The sequence below is a fragment of the Saccostrea cucullata genome, unplaced genomic scaffold (genome assembly GCF_032062105.1).
Source record: "Saccostrea cucullata isolate Sc308-1 unplaced genomic scaffold, CSIRO_AGI_Scuc_v1 ctg340, whole genome shotgun sequence".
Taxonomy (NCBI): domain Eukaryota; kingdom Metazoa; phylum Mollusca; class Bivalvia; order Ostreida; family Ostreidae; genus Saccostrea; species Saccostrea cuccullata.
Window position 1 is genome coordinate 156,157 of NW_026932925.1, and position 20,909 is coordinate 177,065.

Sequence of the window (20,909 nt, forward strand, 5' to 3'; positions counted from 1 at the left end):
CAACAAAGTAATCTGTCATTATTTAGAATAGGAATGAAACCTATTGCTAAAAATGTCAAAAACGATTCGTCCCAATTGCATTCTCTGTTTGTAGACATTATAAGGTTTATATGCTGAAATATGATCATACGTCAAAAATCTGAATCTAAAGAAACTTAATAAAAGGAAATCTAATGTTGATTAGTGAGCATGAAATACCGAAAAGTTTCCTAGTTAAAAGATAAAAAGTAGTTATGTAAAAAGCATATTACCTGAGCAAATATTTACGTCCGTATTTCAATGTATGCGTTAAATACTTTTCTATTATTTAATAGGCGTGTGTATGTATACTTTAAGATGTAATTGGAGTGGATAAAAGTCATTTGAAATTTAAGATCAGTATGGTGTCCCTATAGGGCCATTCGCAAAGTTGTAATTAGGGCGTTGGGAACAACACAATAGCGCCTTGTTCACAATTTACCGTTGCGCTAATACACAACGCATAATTTAACAAGTTTAACAAGCTAATTCAGAGATTCTGTGTCCCCCGCTTAGGGAAAAAGTAAACCATGTGCAGTACGGGGGACGGGGTGGGTGGGTTTTGATTCCCTTGACTGAATTGGTAGAATTATTAAATGTATACATGTATACTGAGGCAAATAAAATATGCCAATATGGATAATTTATAAAGATTTGATATGCTTATTCTTTATTATGTGTATAGAAGATTCTTTTTAAATGGAATATTTATCACACTGTAATGATGATTTTATGAGTTTGTACAAGCCAGACCTCATATATTTTTCATTTCACATGCTGAATATACCGTTCACGGTAGCTCAGTTGGTAGAGCGCTCGCTCCATGATCGGGATGTCGTGAGTTCGTATCTCGGCCGCGACCGACCTAGACGTTAAAATGGGTAGCAACTGTTCCTTCGCCATGTGCTCGGCACTTTGAAGTGAAAGCTGCGGGTCTTTCGGATGAGACCTTAAAAACCGAGACCCCGTGTCAGAGGCAGGTGTTGGTACGATAAAGATCCCTCACTGCTCAATGGCCCTGAATGCCGAGTAAAGGTCAAAATTTGAAGCCCTTCACCGGCATACGGTGAGTGAAAGATTACGGCATACGGTGAGTGAAAGATTCTCGAGAGGGTCGTTAAACAATATTCAATCAATCACATGCTGAATACTATCATTTAGTAAAAAAAGTATTTCGAAAAAAAAAATAATAAATTGGATCGTCCGAGATGCGAACCCTGGCCCTCTCACGTTTGAAGCGAGAGACATACCACTAGACCACGGAACTACTTTATATTGACACAAATTATATGTAAAGATTAAGTCATATACATGTATATTTTCAAGTTCGATATTGTCAAAATTTTACACAATGCATGGTGTCTAATTTAACCTTTATTTAACAGTTCTAATAGATGTAATAAGAATATAAAGTCCACCGAGAACCTGTTTTATACATGTACTTAATAACTCTCCCCATGCCCCCGTGCTAAAATAGAGACATGTAATACAATAAATACTGATAAAACAAACGGGACGGGGCACTTTGAGAGGGGTAAGAGAGGTCCTAAGGAGTTTTGGTATACAATTATATTGCAAAAGCTCAAAATCTTCTTGAAATATCGCCCGGAAAGAATAGTGTTTCATACAATGAGAATGTATCAATTTACGACTTTGAACTTTGACCTTTTGACCTCAAAATCAATAGTAGTCTTCTTTAGGCCACAGGAAGTTGTTATGTAAATTTTCATTGCAAAAGCTCAAAGGGTTCTCGAAATATCGCGCGGAAACGAAAGCGTTTTAACGGACAGAATGTGCGAATTTATGACCTTGACCTTTGACCTTTTGACCTCAAAATCAATAGGGTTCCTCTTTAGTCCATAGGGAGTTAAAAGGTTCTCGAGATATCGTGTGGAAACGAAAGCGTTACAGACAGACAGAATGACGGACGGACGGACAGACAGACCCAAATAAATATCCCCCACTTTTCAAGCGGGGAACAACATAAATTCATGATTGTAACAATCCGTCGCGCTAACACACAACACGCCGTCATGTTAAAGCTGAACACTACTCGTAAAAAGGCATATTCCGCCTTATGTACCGTTCTTCAACGCTCGCCCTACAACCCATATATATGGAGCAGCTGATCAGTTCAATGTATTTTGCTGCAGAGATCCGATGAGAGAAGACGTACATTTTATACAGCCGTAATACTCAGTTGCGATGAAATTATCAAATTTTAACGTATTTTTTCCAAAACGGAACACAAGCATCATGAGAAATACAGGTCAATACATTATTTACAAGCAGAAAATGCACATAAAAACAAGGAATAAACGCAAAACGACCACGAAAGGGCAATCGCAACTTCTCGGGTTTTTCCGACTGGCGGAACAACGACCTCGAGTGTACATGGAAGACGCCATTACAACTCCCCCTTTTCACGATCTTTGAAATAAATGCATGGAGACCTTACATCTGTGGACTATGGAGTTTAACTTTATTCAATGTCATAGTATTACTTAAAATACACCATAGAAGGAACTTCTATATCCGTCTACACTATATTAGAATAAACAGGAAGATGTATAATTTTTTAACATCCGGTGATATGAATACATTTGAGGTTGTTTTTCTGACATCTGACGGAAAGACCCGAGATGATGCGATTGCATGAAAGGGGAACTACATGTCGGCCACGAGTTTCGAGTGTGCAATCGGGTGTAACGAAAACGAACGGTTTATATACCCGTCTGAAAAAGCCTATTTATGAGAAGTGTTCAGCTTTAATTCAGCCTAACACAAACAATGTCGCACCAACACAAACCGTTAATTCACTGCAAAATACTGTGTACATGTAAGCATGACGGCCTGTTGTGTGTCTGCGAAAGGGCACACTGTCACTGCTTGTTAAGTTGCAACAATACATTCGTAAAAACTCACAAGAGTGTTGTGACCAACGCCCCATAATAATGTGAAGACTGCATTAATGCCTTGTCACTCTTGGGCGTTGTTTTTAGATAGGTCTAACTTTGGACGGTGTACGTCTACTTGTACGTGTAAAGCTAGAAGTGATTTTACACGTACGCGTAACTAATTTGTTTTGTTTAACAAATTGAACGTGTACCGGTACGTGTAAAACGTCATTTCAGCAAGGCATAGGCCTTTCAACTAATTTTTAAGTTGCACATATGGTAGAAAACATTGCATAGATAGATTTATAGGTATATGAAATAGTAAAAAAAAGATAATAACTTATACATACTTTTAATCAAATAATTAAAAAGTTTAATATTTATGATTGACTTGTACGATGTTGTGTTTAAAAGACAGGTAACTCAGGTGTGAAAATGACCAACTAAGTGCCGATTTATGAGTTATCGTTTTTAGGAATGACATATAAGCTGCTTCAGCATTGCATTGTTATGTACACAAAAGGGTTCCTTATATTGTTTCGTACACAAAAGTGTTGACCAAGAGAAGTAAAATGTCTTCACTCTACCTGAAATAACAGGGTCAAATGAATGGGGAACAGACTATATTCAATATTTTAACTCTCTTTGACGATTATTTTCAGAAGAAAATATAATGCCATGTTTCCGTGTTCGCGCTTTTTCGCTTGCTATATAAAAACAAGAGGCCCATGGGCCACATCGCTCACCTGAGTAACTTGGGTGATGCAGATCTTTACCAGATTCCCCCTCTTGCTATACCTATCATGCCCAACAACCCCCTTCCCTTTTTTATTTTAAAACTTTAGAATCTACACTTCTCAAGGATGCTTCCACATAAGTTTCAGCTTATAATCCTGGCCCAGTGATTCTTGAGAAGAAGATTTTTAAAGATGTGTTCCATATATTTCTATGTAAGACTTGGATTCCCTATTGTGGCCCCGCCCTACCCCTGGGGGTCATGATTTTAACAATTTAATATCTACACTACCCAAGGGTGCTTCCACATAAGTTTCAGTTTCCTGGACCAGTGGTTCTTGAAAAGAAGATTTTTAAAGATATGTTCCATATATTTCTATGTAAGACTTGGATTCCCTATTGTGGCCCCGCCCTACCCCCGGGGGTCATGATTTTCACAATTTAATATCTACACTACCCAAGGATGCTCCCACATACGTTTCAGCTTTCCTGGTCCAGTGGTTCTTGAAAAGAAGATTTTTAAAGATTTGTTCTATATATTTCTATGTAAAACTTGGATTCCCTATTGTGGCCCCGCCCTAGCCCCGGGGGTCATGATTTTAACAATTTAATATCTACACTACCCAAGAATGCTCCCTCATAAGTTTCAGCTTTCCTGGCCCAGTGGTTCTTGAGAAGAAGATTTTTAAAGATTTGTTCCATATATTTCTATGTAAAACTTGGATTCCCTATTGTGGCCCCGCCCTACCCCCGGGGGTCATGATTTTAACAATTTAATATCTACACTACCCAAGAATGCTTCCACATAAGTTTCAGCTTTCCTGGCCCAGTAGTTCTTGAGAAGATTTTAAAAGATTTGTTCTATATATTTCTATGTAAAACTTGAATATCCTATTGTGGCCCCGCCCTACCCCAGGGGGTCATGATTTTAACAATTAAATATCTTCACTACCCAAGGATGCTCCCACATAAGTTTCAGCTTTCTTGGCCCTGTGGTTCTTGAAAAGAAGATTTTTAAAGATGTGTTCTATATATTTCTATGTAAAACTTGGATTTCCTATTGTGGCCCCGCCCTACCCCCGGGGGTCATGATTTTCACAATTTAATATCTACACTACCCAAGGATGCTTCCACATAAGTTTCAGCTTTACTGGCCCAGTGGTTCTTGAGAAGAAGATTTTTAAAGATTTGTTCTATATATTTCTATGTAAAACTTGGATTCCCTATTGTGGCCCCGCCCTAGCCCTGGGGGTCATTATTTTAACAATTTAATATCTACACTATCCAAGGATGCTCCCATATAAGTTTCAGCTTTCCTGGCCCAGTGGTTCTTGAGAAGAAGATTTTTTAGTGACCCCACCCCATTTCTTGTCTTTTCTTGATTATCTCCCCTTGTAAGGGGACTTGGCCCTTGATTTTTACAATTTAAACTCGCCTTCACCAAAGGATGCTTTGTATTAAGTTTGGTTAAAATTGGCCCATTGGTTCTTGAGAAGAAGTCGAAAATGTAAAAAGTTTACAGACGGACGGACAGCTAGACAGACAGACGGACAGACGGACGGACGACGGACAAAATGTGATCAGAAAAGCTCACTTGAGCCTTCGGCTCAGGTGAGCTAAAAATATATTTTTACAACTAAATGAAAAAATTAATTATCTTATTTGTGTTACTAAGCACGAAGAGGAACGACCGAGTATAAAAATTTAATCAGGTTAGAACTAAGAAGGAGGGTAGATTTCACTTTTTATTTTAATTAAAAATTTCATTATATTAGTAAAACGGTGTCTGCAACTATACAGTAAATACGTTTAACATTGGTGCTAAATTTTAAAACCACTTGATTCTACTGACAGCAAAGAAACACTTGGTAAATGCTAAAAACTGACTTGCGTGTAAACAGTTAGATACCTCGTGCCTGCTCACAACAAGTTTTAGCAGTGAGTTATCGTTCATAACAGCGAACCCTAGCGGCAGTTGAAAGGCCTACAAGGCACTTGACAATTTATTTGTATCAAATAAATCCATGACTTGAAATAAAAAAGATGCATTGGATGTTCGTAATGAATTCTCAACTTCATACCATATACCGACTGAAAAATATAAATTCAGTAATTTAAGTTTAAAGGTACTTGGACACAGATTTGAAGTCAATGTTTTCTCTATAATATTACGACTTATATATTTTAATAGCATTTCGAACAAAAAATAATTAAAAATCTTAATACATTTAAAAGTTATTTAAACTTCAGAATTTTGGCGGATTTGATTGACACATCCTTGCACTTTTTAAAAAACGTTTTTAACCTTTTTTTTTTACCTTTTTTGCACAAATTTTAACCTTATTCTTAATCCTTCGGAAAAGTGGCAATCTTGTTGTGTATTAATGAGAAATATTTAAATTTTTATCCAGAAGTTTTTGTAAACAGTTTTTGTAAACAGGGCAAGAGTTCTGTTATTGTTTATGTTTACAATTTACCGGGCGCGTTCAATCGTCACATTTTGCTTACCACAACTGCACGGACTGACAATGTATTGTGTGTTTGTTTTGCTTTCGAACATGTCTACTCTGAAATTTCTGGATTATAGTTTTAATATTTTTCATTTATACACAACGAGATTGTCACTTTTCTTAAGGATTAAAAATAAAATTAAATTTGTAAAAGTGCAAGGATGTGTCAATCAAACCCGCCAAAAAATTTGGAATTCTAATATCTTATATATGAAATAAGATTCTTAATTAATTTTGTGTGAAATGCTATTAAAATATATAAGTCGTAATTCCATAGAGAAAATAATAACTTCAAATCTGTGTTCAAGTACATTTAAGAAGGTACAAGTTTTCACCTTCGTGTACTTGCAAATCTACACGTTTTGTACAGCTTGTAGAATTACGCGGTTTGCAAGACTGAAGACGTAAATCGCATTAAATTAGAGGATTTCCATAGCTACACGTACAGGTAGACGTACAGGGTCGTATGCTTAACTTCTCTAACCGCTTTTGGCTCAATTGGGTCACCACAGCTAAACACAATATGCCGTACAAGTCCGGTTTTGATATTGGATATGGGGAATTTAAAAAGAAATAAAAATGAAGTATAAATCTGCTAAATGTCAAAGCAAACGTAAAGCAATCATTTTTTTTTTTAGAATAACGCGTCAGTTTGTAAACATATTTGTTTCTTGGTTGTTGAAATCAATAATAAAACTATTGAGGTAGCAAAATGAAAACTGCATCTCCTTCCTTCAGTAATTCAGATGTAAAACAACAAAAGAGGCAGATTACACGGTCGATGGGTACTGATTCTAACTGAAAGAACGGGTAACAACATCGTCTTTGTGTGTAAGTCAAACAATATTGTATTTCAGAGGGTGTGGAATTAGTTTTGTTTTGCATACTCTAACGTATACGAAACGCCCACTTTTTAAGTGGAAATTTTAAAGTCGTTTGGCTTAAAATATATTTTATGGCTCCCAAGAATCAATTTGGATCTGAATTACAGTACTCCCACTTCCCCCACTACTTAAAAATCTAAAGAAATAAATGTGGGAGAAAGCACTTATAATTCGTTACTTCTCAAAAAATATCGATTCAAGTGAAGAATAATTTTTCCAAAACTAAGCAAATATATTCAAGATGAGATGAAAGTATTAGAAATATTTCAAATCACAAAATATAACTTAAATCAATAACGCCAAAACATACAATTTTCAAACTCCTTATCCAACCATTCCCAGTACAAACTAAAGTTTATATATTTTTTCTTACATTTAAGACAGCTGATTTTTCATACAAATTGAAATTGTAAGTTTGGTGCGTTTTTTAGGTCATTTGTAATATTATTTTGTTAAAAACATTGTAATTTAAGTTGATCGCAAGAGTGTTAAAATTTTTTATGAAGAGTCTAACATACCTGTATTATCTTCTCTTTCTACTTTGTTAACCGGTATAAATAAATCGGGCTGACTTATGAAATTACATCTCTCTCTTGTACAAGCTATGATCTCATCTATTCCGGGATGACTCATGTCAGTATTCAGGTATTGAAATACAAAGATGGCGGAAAAGTTTTCGGGTATTGAATTAATTGATGATGAATAATTTTGTTTCGCTTACAATTGAATAATCTTTCAAATTTATCCTTCGATAATAAATGTCGTAAATTTTTTTATTTGGTTCTGCTTGGGAGTTTTTTTTTTTAAATTCTTATGTATTCAATCATCACTGAAAAAGTGTCATTAATTTCTCTGTATATCAGCATGGCCGTCTTTGTCTTGTGGTCGTTCAATAATTGGTAAACAGAATGAGGTAATGAAACTGAAAGCAGGGTTCTCCACATTTGAAAAATTAACCATGGAGGAAGCTACGTACGCAAAGGCGAAATGTGACCGAAAACATGAATGCGTGTTATACTTCCTAATCTTCATTAATCAATGATTGCTTTTACAATTTTAAACTAAACCACTACAACAAAAACTGTTGAAATAACCACCGTTTTTAAAAGGTAAATAAAAGTAGTTAAATTGAAATAAAAGGATTATGTAACTAACTTCACAAATAAACCAAAAGTTGCTTTAAACTGTAGTTACTTTTTGAAGGAATTTAAAAAAAATTGTTGATACAATAGCTATGGCAATATTATTGAGAAACTTATAATAACAGGAATTGTTTGCCTTGTATGATACGTTTTGTTTAAATAGATGCATAACTAAAACGGAAGAATGCATGGGTAGTATTTGTTTAAGTTCACACACGAACGAACATTTGGATCAGTGTCCCTTTTTTCTAAACGTTATATTTACATCATTCACCAAGTGTACTTCTTTGTTTACTTCTCCACGTACCTGAGTGCTAAAAATAGGGCCACGCGACGTTTCACAAAAACGGGAAATATCCATAAAACTAAGACGGCGTTCGAGACTTGTACATTTTATCAGAAAGATAATGAAGTTAAAACTTAAAAAAAACAGAGCACGGGAAATTGATACAATATAAAGAAAGATGACATTTTTTCTGGCACAGAAACTTGAATTGCATCAGAGACATCTCATGGATGACGATATCAGGATCGTACTCGTCAGCTGTCGATAAGCTGACTCCTAATTCTCATATTTAAAACACGTTATCTAATTATGTAGTGAACATAATGAAGCTTTGAAAATTATTTACAGGTATACAGCATACCGGTAATTAACAGCTGATTGACTCTATATTGTCACGATTCACAGCATTGTTGCGTCGGTTGAACGACACTGAGTGTTTGTTTTAGCACTGTTTGACTTTCTCTTGAGGTGCGAGACATTGTTGTATAAGCACTGTTAATTAATCAAGCCTTTAAGTTATGTATATTGTTGAAATGGTGTATATTGTTGGAATTAATGATAACAACCAACAGATTCTATATCCATAGTTTCTGTTCTATGACAATACATATGTAATAAAAATCCTGTGAAAGTCTCATCAAATTTCATTCAGTGGTATGGAAGGAGTTGAGATAAGAGATGGGTACTCCAAAGCTTAACAGACAGACGGATGGACATCCCGATTACTGTATACTTTCTCGCTTTTCAGGCGGGGGTAAAGAAATACATGTAATCCGAAACTTTTGTTAGAAAGTCTATATTATAGAACTTAAATAAAAAACATTTTCAACTTTATTCAACTGTTGTTTAAGCTTCAAAGTTACAGTTCTAAACGTGGAATTTCAATGAACGATTTTTGGAAGAAGATGAAGCTAAGTGTAATTTTTGTCAAGTATGTCAGAGAAGAATCCAAAATACCAAAAAGTAGAGATTGAAATCCTAATATCAGGAGAACCTAATCAGTTAGACTTTGTCAAGGGAATCCCCCTATAAAACTAAAATTTTAACAATTTAACGCTAGTTAATCTAAAAGTACTCGTATGCCGTTTAACTTTCAAAAACCCGATGTTACACCATTCCACTCCCAAGAGAACTCTTTAACCCCTTGATAATTACCGAAAGTGAATGCTATTTCCGTGAGAGGTTCTTTTAAGAGAGAAAGGCATTCAGATGCAGAAGTTTTAGCAATATATAGAAATTGTATTTTTTTAAATGGTTTTTCGGAAAAGATCGGTGAAAAAATTACATCTTCATTTCATTTCCGCGATCCGGTAGAGATTATATTTGCATCCAAAAGCAACTTCAATTCCTTCTTATTTTCGTATTAAGTTATGTAGTCTTTGCATCACTTAATATAACTAAATGAAATTTTTCTATAACATCGACCTACAAAACCTATACATTTCCCGTTTCCGTTCAGAAAAAAAATTATTGACGTTAAGCCAAAATTTAAATCAATAAAAATTGTAAATTGCTTCAAAGAGAAACAGAACATCTAATCTCATCTCAACAATACAATTATATCATATAAAATGCTGTACATTCTAACTATTTTAACGTTATGGTTAGAATCCAAAGGGCTTCTGTGTATCAGGTAAAATGTTAACTGTCAATTGATATTTTTTTATTAGCATTAATTTGTTATGTTTTTTTTTATATATTATATAGGGTTATTGAACTTATATTGGTGAATATTGGCACGAGTTGGCTGTTCAAATGCACGAGCTTGCGAGTGCATTTGAACAGCCAACGAGTGCCAATATTCACCAATATAAGTTCAATAACTCCTTTATTATATATCTAAAACATTTCCACATAATTTATAAAAATTGTTCCAACTCAAAAATCCTCAAATTAATGATTTTTAGTATCGGTATTCAAATTAACGTTTGTCCTTTTAGCGTTCAATATCGCATCATTCCGATGACCCTACCGAACGATATGATTTGCTTATTCAGGTTTTAATAGGTCTAATACGTACTTTATTTTAATGAATAATATCATTTTTGCATGAAAAATAAATACATCTTACCTTGATGCCACTTCCTTTCTTTAATTTAGCTCTGAGAATTTGACCAAACGATTTTTTTTGTTTACAACGGGGCGTTCGATATTGAACGCTCGTATTCGGAATGTTTCGGGCATACTCATTTTCGTAATACAAAGTTAGCGTTCAATAAAACGTCAAGATATTGAACGTTAAAATTCTCTAGATTTTTGGTAGTATTTTATTAGAGACTATTTATTAGCTATATAATAAATTCTATTATTTATCTATTATTCTGCTATTGTTTTCTCGTTTCGACAGTGGAGGGAGTCTATGTTGTACCAGATCGTGGAATAAAATTCAGAATAAATCTGATGGTATGTCAGTGGTTTCTTCCCACTTAAACAGTTATGCAGTATTTCTTTAATGAGGGAAATTTTTAAAACAATTAAAAGTTTTTCTTTCGAAAAGTATTGAACGAAAAAATACTATTTATATATGAAAAAAGCTTAAAGGTGTACATTAACGACAAAATATGTTTTAGATGGCTGTCAACCAGGTTATTTTGGAAAGACTTGTGAACAGAAATGCCATTTTCCAAGATATGGTTATCTTTGCCAACAACAATGTAACTGTCCCGAGATTAGCTGTCACCATAAAGACGGATGCCGCAAACGTACGTCAAAATAAATTTAAGAGGACAGGTGAAGAAATACGCTTTAAAAAATAGAATACATGTATGTATATTGTTGGTAATGGTATGTTTGGTAATTTGACCTTAGATATATATAAATCTTATTGAATCAAATTCATAAAGGACATGTTTTTAATTCAGGTAAGCGTGATTAATTTGTTTATATAAAATATACGCATGTAATTCATTTATTTGCCATCATAAACTGATTTTCTATATGAATTACAAAGAATGTTATAAGACTTAAACTTACATGTATACCTCTCCCCGGCTCAGGGTTTGAAATATCGACCTCCGAAACCATTCTCCTCTAGCTCGCGGTACAGATATTACTCACTGGACCGTTAGGTCGACCATCTAGAGAAGTCAAGAATTTGCTCTTGATGACCATGGAATTATTGCAGCATCGGGATTTGTTCAGTTATTTTCTAAAAACGAAAATAGTATGAAATAAAAAGGACGTCTATTATTTTATATTTGCTTTACCCAGCTTGTTACACTGTAACTTTAAGTATATTCGCTGGGAATGTCTCGAGCTCGTAAATGTACACCATTTCGATGTTAATGACAAAAGTACCTGACGTTTATACATGTTTTGAATAATTTTAATCGATAGATTTCTTAAAAAGGCTTCTTGATATTTTTAGTATTTAATTTCACGCATGTCTATATTCTATACGTTTTTTTCTTTCTTTCTTTTTTAGAATCAAATCTGAAAGCTAAAGAATGGTTACATTTTCGCAGAAGAAGTACGAATTTTATAATTATATTTTACATGCCGAAGAAATCTTTTGAAAATGTGCATTAAGAAGAATTTAAAAGTAATTTGAAATCTTAATTCAACTCATATTCAGTCTTAATTAAATTATGAAAAAAATGAAACTGTGAAAAAATAGATATTTTTTTTCATCTGATGTTTTATTTTTGTACTATTCATTATTATTGGTTAGAAATTCGCAATTCAAAGACGGTAAACATTTATCGTGAGTAAAATATCAAGGCCATAGAAAACTTTTTGATCATATGCAAATTCACAGCCAATTTTGAGGCACTGATACGTTTTCACTAAGATGCTTGAACAAGAAGAAATCCTTGCATTAATCAATGGCTATTACCTTGACTAGGCATTCGTTGTATTAGATAACATCTTGCATTATCAAACTTTCATTCCACGTATGAGCGTTTCATAACACATGGCGATAACAAACAGTAAATCAAGCTCAAAAGTCATTGAAACCATACGCTTTTGGAGAAAACATGGACTCTTAAAAAACATCAGAGATAGGATCAGGTGTTATGTAAGAGTAAGTAATCGCCCTGTGCCCCTTGTCACGATAGTGAAAAAAATTCCTTGACTCCTTAGAGTGTAAATAAAAGTCTAAAAGTTAGTATAAAAAAATATCAGTCTAAATTCCTCTTTATAAATATTTTCTGACAAAATCATTGTATCTACCAAACAAGTAGCAAAAATGGAATTTTACGAAAGTGTTGATATTGTTTGTTGTTTTGAACATATTTTATTGTATAATTTATACAACGGGATTACAACTTCTTGCAACTTAAAAAAACATTCATTATTTAAATTTAATTTTATTCATCATTTTAATTTAATTTTAACGTATTTGTTAAAAGCTTGCCGAATTTTAGATTTTAGGTTACCGTACGTAGAACATGTTTTTGCGCATCGAATCAACTTGGACAACATGTCCAGGGCAATACTTTTCCTCTTATTTTAAAATCTGTACACATAACCATGACGTTTTGCCTAAAAGACCCAAAGTTTCCGGGACTGAATCATTTACTGATTCTCAAACTCAGTACAAGTGATAATAATTCGATCAGAGTTAACTTTCACATTGATTTCAAACAGTCATTATGCCAAAGACTGATTGATGTGATAAACCAGTCTATATTTCCTAGGTTCACTTTTGGCCTCGCCTTGTACGCCCTCTCTCTTTCATTGTACTAACTTACCCCATGATGGAGACTTTTGTTAAATCAAAACGTTTTAAAATTTTAAGATTTCCCGGGGAATAGAAATAAAATATTATGAAGTATCATTTTCTAAATTGCTTTTAATGATACGATATTTTTAAATGTTTTTCCACCTCTGGAATTAGGGGGTGTCTTTAGTGTTTTCCCACTAGAAATATTTGTATTTTGTTGTATTTTATCGTGATGGATCACGTTTTGTTATCTTTACCTTCTACTTTGTAAAATAGAGGTTATTCATTATATACTGAAAGGAAAAAGAAAGGCAGAGTAAACTTTTGAGATGAATTAATGTTTTTTTTTAAAATTTTTTTCAGTATTCCTATCAAACTTTTAAAGTCATCTTTAAAAAAGATATATCCAAAGTCCCAATTGATTTTGTCTCATAATTCCTGAGTTATTGAAGCTCATATGACTTTACCCCCCAAAAGTGAAAATCGAAAACTCTCATTAGCTTCAATAAGTCTCCCGCGCATCTTTCATAGGTCTTATTTCTCCTTTGAATTGAATTCATCAGAGTGTTTATATTCAAACCCTTGTTATATGTGGCATGGATAACTACGCCAACACATTGATTATACAACGCGCATGCGCTAGTGAGAGGAACACAACAGTAAGTTGACTGGCTAAAAAAAATAAATTGCGGAATTTTTTACTTTCATTTTTCGTGCGAATGTAATGATTATATAATAGTCTACTGTATAAAAGGAAGTTTTTGTGGTCGTAAGGTGGCGATCTAAGAAATGGCAGGACGAATAACACGCTCGTAACATGACTCTGTTTCGCGTTAACGTCATCGTCATGGTTGATTGAAAAACCTTTCCAGACCCTCTCTGACAACTGGTAACAAATTTTATTTTACCCGTTTTTCAGTTATATTTTTTAGTTACCCGTTGTTTCCTTTTTCAAAATAAGGAAATTCGAAAACCAAACCCCCATTGAACTTCCGTAAACTCTACCGAGATTGCAAGAACTTTTTATCGTCTCTAAATATTGAAAACAATGTGTATACCTCAGATGCATCAAATGGTGCAACAAGCTTTGTTGACATATTCTTCGTCATCAAATTGCACGTGTTTTGGTTTTTTATCTTAGAGTTTTCTCTACGTGACGTCATACATTTTATGCTTGAGTAATTCTGAACACTGATTTTGGTGCATAGAAACTTAATTTTTCATCTGACCAATTTTCGTAATTTTTGGTCATGCGGTCATAGAATTTTCGAATATTATGCTAAACTGCGTTTCTTTTTCCTTTTAGTATAAAAACCTGGTAATGCAAGAAAGACATTTAATTGATAATATCAGTCATATAACCAAGTGTGCTCCTCCTGCTTAAGTTTAAAATTAATATAGATAAAAATTGAATACAGTAATACTTATATTAATAAGGAAGTTGCATTCCTATTTATGAATAGAACATATTCCGGAAAATGGAATAAGGTTTAGAATTTAACTCCTAGATTAAGCATTTTTAAATTAAGCTGTTTAAAAATAGTTATAATCCTAAATCGATTGATTTGTGATTTGGATATAGGAGTAACCTCAATTCTTATTGAGTTGATTGAATATATGTAATTGCATATGGTTTCACGTTCATTCGAAAATATTTCACCCAAATACATGATTATACGTCATCTTATACCCGTGAAGGTCATCAAATTTAGACCTTTCTCTGGCACTCAGTCACATTATTAGTGTGTTACAGCCAACCGTTAATCGGGGCCTTTTTTTTAGACATATTATTCCAAAAGCCTTCGTGTGTCTGATTCTAACAAAATGAAAGTCATGAGTGCTAACATTATATTGAAGTGCATATTTCTATCACTCTAAAAAATTTAATCCTTTGTATTTCATACATTTGACATTTCCCCGAGGAAAACATGAATACATCTAATATACAATAAATTGTTAGAATATGCAGAAAAATGTAATCCTGGATTCAGTGGTAAGAACTGTTCCATTCCTTGCCGATATCCTGGTTTTGGACAACTATGCCAAGAGGTCTGTGATTGCTCGAAAGACATTTGTGACCCTGTCCAAGGATGTAAACAGAAAAAAGGTAAATTCATCTTTTCAGCATAGATTTGAAATATTTATTAAATTAGAGGTCTGGATCTATGTGTTGATTTGATATGCTTCATTACAATGTACTTTATGTTTCATATTGAAATTATACATTGTCACATCGCTAAAGCTAGAAAGATTTTTATGTACTCCAAATGTTCAGAACATTCAACTCTTTCATTTCTTTTTTTAAAATACGCGTTTTACATGTATATTGTATTTGTGTTGATATAATAGGCCTGGTTTAAGAACATTGGATACTTTGAAAAGGTGAAAAACGTCTCTGAGATTTTGGTAGTTCTTTTTTGTAACTGATAGTACCATCTTTCTTAATCTGAAGTTTACCACTAATACGAGTAAAACACGAATTTGATGAACTTTAATTCAGGAAGATTTATCCTGCTTGATCAAACACTTCAGTGAGTTATTAAATCAAAATAATAATGTCTGTCTAAAAAGGTTATGTGAAATATTCCTTTATTTAGGAAATCTTCATACAAAATAATACTACTGATTAAGCTTTGTATTTGTTTGTATCAATTCATTTATCTTGATAAAACATTAGGAAACACGTATTATGAATTTGATACATGATTTTAAACATCGTAAAATGATAAATAATTATTTATAATGCTGTCAACTTAATTATTCATTTGAGGGTTCGGAATAATTTTATTTAAGACAATTCTTAGGGTTTACAAATGTAGTTTTATCTTTAAAGAATCTAAAAGCAGGTGAAACATGCATTCCTTATAGAACACTGTACTTTTAGTCAATGGATCATTACAAAATACTCAGGATCTCTCTTTACTTGAGCTCTTTTTTTAATGATTTAATCATTGACTTACTGTTCGTTATCTCCATATACTTCTTAAAAAAAATAAAAGATATAAACCTATTTTAATTTTTTTGAATATGCATATTTAGTTCAAGGCTGCATCAGTGGTTATATTGGTAAAGACTGCTCGGATATTTGTCCCTACCCAACTTATGGAATGGAATGTAAACAACTCTGCCAGTGTGACGAACGATACTGCGATATCGAAACTGGATGTTCATCTGAATATGGTTATTTTTTATTTTACCCTTATGAGCTCTTGTGTAAAAATCTTTAAATATCTTATATATAAATGTAGATGATAAACAAACATTTATCTTTAATTTGATTAAAGTCTTGAGAGAAACAGTTCAACACAAACTTGATGCATATAAAAAATAAAATTGTTATTCTTAAATAGGGTGTAGACCTGGATATTTTGGATTTCGATGTGTCTACAAGTGTCGATATCCAAATTATGGAAAATTTTGTCAAAAAAGATGCACTTGTTCGAAAGTTCAGTGTGATCACGTTGTTGGGTGTGCAGAGAAAAGGGGTATACTTAAGTTTACTTTCAATAAAATATATTTCGTTATTAAGGTATAAGAAAATTAATGTCGTTTTTTGATATTTTATTTAAAAATTATCGTAAAATAAGAATCATTCACTGGGATTTAATTTTTGCATTATTAGCGAGAATGTTGAGATCGCTAAAATTGAATGTCGCTAAAAAAACCCCGCTGAAATAACTTCTCGCTAAAAATTAAAAACCAATTTTTAAGGACAAATGGCTAAATTTGCCACGAACTAAATTTTCCATTCAAAAAGTATATGTTTTTCTTGCGAATCCATGTTAATATTATAAATATATATTTTAGGGAAGAAAAACTTTTTTGGACTGAATGTGACCAGATCAGAGAAAACAGAGAAAACAACGTCTGTTGAAGCAGGTATCACATCCGTGCTGCTTGTTATTCTCTTTATTTTGGGAGCTGTGATTTGGTTTCAAAGACTCAAAATTCAAAAATGGTGTAACAAAAAATCTGACAATATTTCAATACGTAATGAAACTGTATCTACTAGACAAACTATAAGCTGCATCGAATCTGCCAACTTAGAAATGGAAAGGGAAAGCTGCCGCTACTTTTCCTTTCTACATGTGAACAGACAAAATCCAAAGACTGAAGCAACAAATACACAATGCCAGTTGGACGTGTCCAATCTCTACGAGACTGTGGAGTACCCAGCTCCCAATGCTTATGAGACATACAGTGATACGTATCCCAAGCTCAATTTCATATCCACTTACTCTGGAGATGATAATGAAATTCTAATTCCCATTTAAAAATAACTTTTCTGTTGACGCCCGAACAGAGTCAATATAGTTCAACACTAAAAAAATAAATTGAATTGATCGCATTCATAAACTGCAGTAGTGAAAATATTAGGCTGTCATATGATGAAATCGCCCATCAGTTTTAATTCGAGGAAAAACATATACAATGTACATATAATAATAATTATGATAAATACTTATTTTTACTGTAAGAAAAGAAAAGTTTTACTTCTTGTTGTGTACGGAAAACTACTTTTACGTATCCTAAGACATGAAACATACTTATAAGGAAAGTTTTAGGGTAAAATCTTGTGTCTTCTACAAGCAAGTGCAATGCATTTTTTTAGTCCTTAGGAATAATTGACATACACACATATACCAGTAGAAATGTTTTCTTTTGATGGTTCTGCTTGTTTTGTCTTCTGAAATCTTTTAGTCATGCTAAGATAAGCTTAAGATCTCCGTCGCATTATATGCCATTTCAACGTATTTAACAATTGAAATGAAAATGTTTGCTTCAAGCATGCTTAAATTAGGTTTTTGTTTTCATGTTCACTGATTTATTTCGAGAATTTTGTAATATGTTTTTTTTGTTCACCACATTAAAGTATTTCATTGTTTTAATCAGTATCTGATTTTGTAGTTCAGTCTACATCTAATGTACATTGTGCAAAGTGTTATAATATGCCAAACTAGTACAATCCATCAGAGTGACTGGTACTGTTCCTTATAATAAAGAAGTTATGAATGAAGTGTGCAAACACAAGATTTTATTATAAGAAAAACCCGCCAAAATACAAATCTTTGTGGCTCTAATCAGTTTAATACCTTTTTTTGTAATATACATCTATAATGATGCTAAAATGAAACTTGTATTAACGAAAGTAAAGGTGATAAAGTAAGATTATATACACATCAGAATTGAATTAAAATGAATATGTGTGAGGTAATTGGTATATATGATTACAGACATCTTATCAGTTTTGAGTTTAAATGTAATACATAGAATGCCTTGCTTTTAAATGTAAATATTATTACTGTATGTAAGTAAATTTATTTTTCATTTATTGTTATTGAGAAAATTTATTATTATATTTGTAAAAAAAAATATTGCATTAATTATGTAATAAATTTGTTTATTTTTTGATGTCCCTTTCACTTGAATTTTGCCCATACATGTTCCAGACTTTATTAGTCTTATATCCTAATTTTTGTATGTTGTTTTGCAACATATTCCTTTATATTGAAAAAAAAATTACAAGGACACCTCATACTAAATTTAAATCAATGATTTAATTAAATGCTGCAATTATTTGACCTTACAGTGTATTCTGTTCGCTGCTCATACATCAATTTTTTTTAAACAGGTTGACTCATATTTTTAGATTCAGAGCTGTTTCTACAAAAAAAATTTGTTTATGACAAAGAAATTAAAATGATATTTGTCAAACGTAAATTCAAGCAATACTTTAAAAATAGTTAAAAGAAACTAAAAGGTATGTAATATTGATTCAAAATCCCTTAAATGCTACAAATGCTGTTGTATAATGTTATGTTCTTGAATGCCAAGCATTAAAATTGAATTAGATGTCTTCTCTAAGATTAATATTTTTATCAATGCATGCATTCTTTATATTTGTAAATACGACGACAATTATTGTCCTTAGAATTCACCGTATCTTGTCAATATAATCACGTTATCTACTTTATTCTGTCTGTTTTCGTGTAACATTAAATACAAAAGGTCTCTGCAAAATTGAAGGTAATTTTTATTATTTTTAATTCATGATAAGAAAGAGGAAACATTTATTTTCAAATCAATGAATATGTTTGCAATCAAAAGATAAATGAACCTACTTCAATATTTGTCAAAATAAGAGGGCATTTACGAGATAATAAAGATTTTGCTAAAATGTGAGCGTACAAGTCATGTAATTTGTAGAGTGTTAGTTGACATAATTTATGATTCTTTATCAAATTAAAAAATTCTAAACATAGAGAAGATAATATTCACATATCTTAAATTGTTTCCGTCTAAATATAGATTCGACTTTGTTCATATGATGAACCCGGATCTAAGGCGGGCCAAAGAGGTAATCTTAGTTTTTCATAAAAAATATATGTTCTAGCCTGTAGAAATAATTTTAAAAATATTATCTGAAGCACAACAAAACCATGATAACGTAGTCATATATACGATGGTCATTTTAATATATTCTATATTCTTTTTTAGTTAATGTCATTTCATAAACCGATTTCGTAGACAACAAGTAGTTGAAAAACAAATGGACGTACTATATTGGAATCGATACAAGTTGAATAGAATTTGCAAGAAAAGTTTTGCATATGTGTCCAAGTTTTTGATAAAATTTTAACGTTAATCAAAAATGGCAATTATGATAAAATATAAAAAAAAATTAATTGCAAATTGCTTGCAAAAGGATAAAGAATACCTTGATACATTTTCAAGAGGGATGAAATGTATCAGATGTATATTAAAATCTCGGATTAAGCAGTAAAGAGGCAAAATGAAAACCACCTATCCTTAGATTACACAGTATGTACTGTTTCCTGCTGACAAAGCAATGAACCACATTGTTTTTGTTTGTAAGGCACATTATTTAAATTGTATTTTAGAGGTACATGGATTTTATTCTAATTTGATTTTTTTACAAGTAGTGTACACATTTCAATTCAATAACTAAAATTGATGGACCGTCAACAACCCCCCCCCCCAAACGCTCCCCAACTTCCTTTTATAGTCATATGTAAACGTAATTAAATAAGACAAACTCTTTGCATTTGTAATTTAACAACGTTTGAGAAGCGTACCATGTTCATTCGAATTTTATCAGTTGCACACTTGCGCATGTGAATTAATGCATGTGCGTAATGACCATATCATATTGTCGGATTAATGGCTATATATTTTAATATGCTAAATATTAAAGTATTTAATGGCAAAAGTATATAAAAAAACGCTCAAAATGTATTTTTGATTGTTTTTCCGTACGTATGATTTAAAAATATTTTTCTTAATTGTTTTGTTATGCTTCTTCTTAAAAACAAAAGAGATAAAGATAACAAAAGGGAGTTATAGCTTTTTGAAGTTTAAGCCAATCAGATTGCAGCACACGCATCATCCAACATTATGCAATTCAATAAAACAAAAGTAGAAGTCCATTATATATATCATGGTCCGGGAACAATTTTTTACTAGAAAAACATTCTGAAGATGCTTGTAAAAGAAAACCGGCGAAAAACTGCAAAAACGCCAATAGCAAAAACACCAGGACTTTCCGAAAATGAAAGTTAAAGGACTATAGAGATGCTAACAATTGGTTGATCATGATAATTGCTATACATCATGTTGTGATATCCCAAATGCATGGCTATGTTCAAAATTTCAAAGCATTAACACGTAATCAATCGCCAGCGTTTATAACGTCCAATCAGAGCGAAGTGCACGTGCATGAGCGCAATCTTGCTATTTTGACCATGTCATA

At 32.5% G+C, this 20,909-nt stretch overlaps 1 protein-coding gene across 3 annotated transcripts in view; it reads left to right on the forward strand.

Moving 5' to 3' along the window:
* Positions 1-20,909, forward strand: part of LOC134236531 (uncharacterized) — a 79,699-nt gene that overhangs the window by 50,084 nt on the left and 8,706 nt on the right. Inside the window, exons 1-2 of one of the 3 annotated variants that reach the window (XM_062718708.1) lie at positions 19,089-19,165; positions 19,448-19,496. The exons of 1 other annotated variant lie outside the window; for it this stretch is intronic. The gene's annotated coding sequence lies outside the window, so the exon portion shown is untranslated. Of the gene's footprint in view, positions 1-19,085; positions 19,166-19,447; positions 19,497-20,909 lie in introns of those variants that run through there. One more of the 3 variants, XM_062718709.1, reaches the window with a different exon arrangement.